A 5,515-nucleotide genomic window follows, 5' to 3' on the forward strand; every position below is an offset into this window, starting at 1 on the left:
AGGGCCACCCACAGAACTATTCCCCGTCATCCTAGCCACAAAAGTCCTCCTACTATCTTCTGGTTTCTTATGGGTCCGAGCTTCATACCCACGATTCCGATATGACCAACTAATGCACCTACTATGAAAAAACTTCCTACCCCTCACACTAGCTCTGTGCCTCTGACACATCAGCATACCTATCTGCTATGCAGGCCTACCTCCTTACATAAGGAAATGTGCCTGAACTACAAAGGGTCACTATGATAAAGTGAACATAGAGGTATAACAGCCCTCTCATTTCCTGTTGACCTTAGAAAAGTAGGAATTGAACCCACACAAGAGAAATCAAAATTCTCCATACTTCCCTTATATTATTTTCTAGTAGAGTCAGCTAATCAAGCTATCGGGCCCATACCCCGAAAATGATGGTTTAACCCCCTCCTCTACTAATGAACCCTTACGCGACCCCAATCATAACCTTCAGCCTCATCTTGGGCACCACAATCACAATTTCCAGCAACCACTGAGTTCTGGCCTGGACAGGACTGGAGATCAACGCACTAGCCATCATTCCCCTAATTGCCAAATCCCACCACCCACGAGCAGTAGAAGCCGCAACGAAATACTTCCTAACCCAAGCAGCTGCTTCCGCCCTGGTCCTATTCTCTAGCATAACCAATGCCTGAGTCACCGGCCAATGAGACATCACACAAATAAACCACCCAACCTCCTGTCTACTACTGACAGCAGCAATCGCTATTAAACTGGGCCTAGTGCCATTTCACTTCTGATTCCCAGAAGTACTACAAGGATCGCCACTAATAACAGCCCTGCTACTCTCGACCCTCATAAAATTCCCCCCACTAACCCTGCTCCTACTAACATCCAAATCCCTCGACCCAGCTCTACTCACCGCCATGGCCCTAGCCTCAACAGCACTAGGAGGCTGAATAGGACTGAACCAAACACAAACACGCAAAATCCTAGCCTTCTCGTCCATCTCCCACTTAGGCTGAATCGCCATCATCCTAGTTTACAGCCCCAAATTGGCCTTACTTACCTTCTACCTATACACAATCATAACATCAGCCGTATTCCTAGCCCTTAACAAAATCAAAGCCCTTAACCTATCCATGATCACAACCTCATGAACAAAAACCCCAGTGCTAAACGCCACCCTAATACTAGTACTTTTATCCCTAGCAGGCCTCCCCCCATTAACAGGCTTTATACCAAAGTGACTTATCATCCAAGAACTAACTAAACAGGAAATAACACCAGCAGCCATGGCAATTGCCATGCTATCACTGCTCAGCCTCTTCTTCTACCTACGCCTCGCATACCACTCAACAATTACCCTTCCCCCCAACTCCTCTAACCACATAAAACAATGATACACTAGCAAAGCCCCAAGCACACCTACTGCGGTCCTTGCCTCACTATCAATCCTCTTACTTCCCCTGTCCCCAATAATACATGCCATTGTCTAGAAACTTAGGATAACACCCCAAACCAAAGGCCTTCAAAGCCTTAAATAAGAGTTAAACCCTCTTAGTTTCTGCACATTAAGACTTACAGAATATTAACCTGTATCTTCTGAATGCAAGTCAGACGCTTTAATTAAGCTAAAGCCTCCCTAGACAGATGGGCTTCGATCCCACAAAACTCTAGTTAACAGCTAAATGCCTAAACCAATTGGCTTCTGCCTACAAAGACCCTGACGCACCCTAGTGCGCATCGATGAGCTTGCAACTCAACATGAATTTCACTACAGAGCCGATAAGAAGAGGAATTAAACCTCTGTAAAAAGGACTACAGCCTAACGCTTCAACACTCAGCCATCTTACCCGTCACCTTCATCAACCGATGACTATTTTCCACTAACCATAAGGATATTGGCACCCTGTACCTCATCTTCGGGGCATGAGCAGGAATAGTCGGCACCGCACTCAGCCTATTAATCCGCGCAGAACTAGGACAACCAGGAACTCTCCTAGGCGACGACCAAATTTACAATGTAATCGTTACCGCTCACGCCTTTGTAATAAGCTTCTTTATAGTCATACCCATCATGATCGGAGGATTCGGCAACTGATTAGTCCCCCTCATAATCGGTGCCCCCGACATAGCATTCCCGCGAATAAACAACATAAGCTTTTGACTCCTCCCCCCATCATTCCTCCTCCTACTAGCCTCATCCACTGTAGAAGCTGGCGCCGGCACAGGCTGAACTGTCTACCCTCCCCTAGCAGGTAACCTTGCCCACGCCGGAGCTTCAGTAGACCTGGCTATCTTCTCACTCCACTTAGCCGGTATCTCCTCCATCCTTGGGGCCATCAACTTTATCACCACAGCCATCAACATAAAACCCCCCGCACTCTCACAATACCAAACCCCACTATTTGTCTGATCCGTACTAATTACCGCCATCCTACTCCTTCTATCACTCCCCGTACTCGCCGCCGGTATTACAATATTACTAACTGATCGAAACCTAAACACCACATTCTTCGACCCCGCTGGAGGAGGAGACCCAATCCTGTACCAACACCTATTCTGATTCTTCGGACACCCAGAAGTCTATATTCTGATCCTACCGGGGTTCGGAATCATCTCACACGTAGTCACGTACTACTCAGGCAAAAAGGAGCCCTTCGGCTACATGGGAATAGTCTGAGCCATACTATCCATCGGCTTCCTAGGATTCATCGTCTGAGCTCACCACATGTTTACAGTAGGAATAGACGTTGATACCCGAGCCTACTTTACATCAGCCACTATAATCATTGCCATCCCTACCGGAATCAAAGTATTTAGCTGACTAGCCACCCTGCACGGAGGAACAATCAAATGAGACCCCCCCAATACTATGAGCTCTAGGATTTATCTTCCTATTTACCATCGGAGGATTAACAGGAATCGTTCTTGCAAACTCTTCCCTAGACATCGCCCTGCACGACACGTACTACGTAGTTGCCCACTTCCACTACGTCCTATCCATAGGCGCCGTCTTTGCCATTCTAGCAGGATTTACTCACTGATTGCCACTACTCACTGGGTTTACCCTACACCAAACATGAGCAAAAGCCCACTTCGGGGTAATATTTACAGGAGTAAACCTAACGTTCTTCCCCCAGCACTTCCTAGGCCTAGCAGGAATACCCCGACGATACTCGGACTATCCCGACGCCTACACACTATGAAACACCATTTCCTCCATCGGCTCCCTAATCTCAATAGTAGCCGTAATCATACTAATATTCATCATCTGAGAAGCCTTTTCGGCCAAACGAAAAGTCCTACAACCAGAACTAACTACCACAAACGTTGAATGAATCCACGGCTGCCCTCCCCCATACCATACTTTCGAGGAACCGGCCTTCGTCCAAGTACAAGAAAGGAAGGAATCGAACCCTCACATGCTGGTTTCAAGCCAACTGCATTCACCGCTCATGCTTCTTTCTTATGAGACGTTAGTAAACCAATTACATAGCCTTGTCAAGACTAAATCACAGGTAAAAATCCTGTACATCTCATGTGGCCAACCACTCCCAACTAGGATTCCAAGACGCCTCATCACCCATCATAGAAGAACTCGTTGAATTCCACGACCACGCCCTAATCGTTGCCCTAGCTATCTGCAGCCTAGTTCTCTACCTTTTAGCCCACATACTAACAGAAAAACTCTCGTCCAATGCTGTAGACGCCCAAGAAGTAGAGCTGATCTGGACAATCCTACCTGCTATCGTCCTGGTACTCCTCGCCCTCCCATCCCTACAAATCCTCTACATAATGGACAAAATCGATGAACCAGACCTCACCCTAAAAGCCATCGACCACCAATGATACTGAAGCTACGAATACACAGACTTCAAAGACCTATCATTCGACTCCTACATAGTGCCCACCCCAGACTTACCCAACGGCCACTTCCGACTGCTAGAAGTTGACCACCGCGTAGTTATCCCAATAGAATCCCCCATCCGCGTGATCATTACTGCAGGAGACGTACTCCACTCCTGAGCAGTCCCAACGCTCGGAGTTAAAACAGACGCAATCCCAGGCCGACTAAACCAAACTTCATTCATTACCACCCGGCCTGGGATTTTTTACGGACAATGCTCAGAAATTTGCGGGGCTAATCACAGCTACATACCCATTGTAGTAGAATCAACCCCACTCCCACATTTCGAGGCCTGATCGTCCCTTCTATCATCATCCTAATCATTAAGAAGCTATGCAACAGCACTAGCCTTTTAAGCTAGCCAAAGAGGGACTTCCCCCTCCTTAATGATATGCCACAGCTTAACCCCGCACCATGATTTTCAATCATAATTATAACCTGATTAACCCTAGCACTCCTCATCCAACCAAAACTACTAGCCTTCACCACAACCAACCCCCCATCAAATAAGACCTCCCTCACTACCAAACCCACACCATGATCCTGACCATGAACCTAAGCTTCTTTGACCAATTTTCCAGCCCCAATCTATTTGGCATCCCCTTAATCCTACTATCCCTACTCTTCCCAGCCCTACTATTCCCGTCCCCAAACAACCGATGAATCAACAACCGCCTTTCTACTATCCAAACATGACTCCTTCACCTAATCACAAAACAACTAATAGTCCCACTCAACAAAAATGGCCACAAATGAGCCATAATATTTACATCCCTAATAATCATACTTCTTACAATCAACCTTCTAGGCCTCCTTCCATATACATTCACCCCAACCACCCAACTATCTATGAACATAGCCCTAGCCTTCCCACTATGGCTCGCCACACTACTAACAGGCCTACGAAACCAACCATCAGCCTCTTTAGCCCACCTATTACCCGAAGGTACCCCTACACCCCTAATCCCCGCACTAATCCTGATCGAAACAACCAGCCTACTAATCCGCCCCCTAGCCCTCGGAGTCCGCCTTACAGCCAACCTTACAGCAGGACACTTACTCATCCAACTCATCTCTACAGCCTCCATTGCATTAATACCCACCCTTCCTGCAGTATCCATCCTAACAATAATCATCCTACTACTCCTAACCATCCTAGAAGTAGCAGTAGCCATAATCCAGGCCTACGTCTTCGTGCTCCTTCTAAGCCTATACTTACAAGAAAACATCTAATGGCACACCAAGCACACTCATACCACATAGTTGACCCAAGCCCTTGACCAATCTTCGGGGCAGCCGCCGCCCTACTCACAACCTCAGGATTAATCATGTGATTCCACTACAACTCATCCATACTACTAACCCTAGGCCTCATCTCAATACTCCTAGTAATACTCCAATGATGACGAGACATTGTACGAGAAAGCACCTTCCAAGGCCATCACACTCCCACAGTCCAAAAAGGCCTACGATACGGCATAATCCTTTTCATCACATCCGAAGCATTCTTCTTCTTAGGGTTCTTCTGAGCGTTCTTCCACTCGAGCCTGGCCCCAACCCCAGAACTAGGAGGCCAATGACCCCCAACAGGAATTAAACCACTCAACCCGATAGAAGTCCCCCTACTAA

This window comes from Anser brachyrhynchus (assembly GCF_964034855.1).
Source record: "Anser brachyrhynchus genome assembly, chromosome: 3".
Lineage (NCBI taxonomy): Eukaryota > Metazoa > Chordata > Aves > Anseriformes > Anatidae > Anser > Anser brachyrhynchus.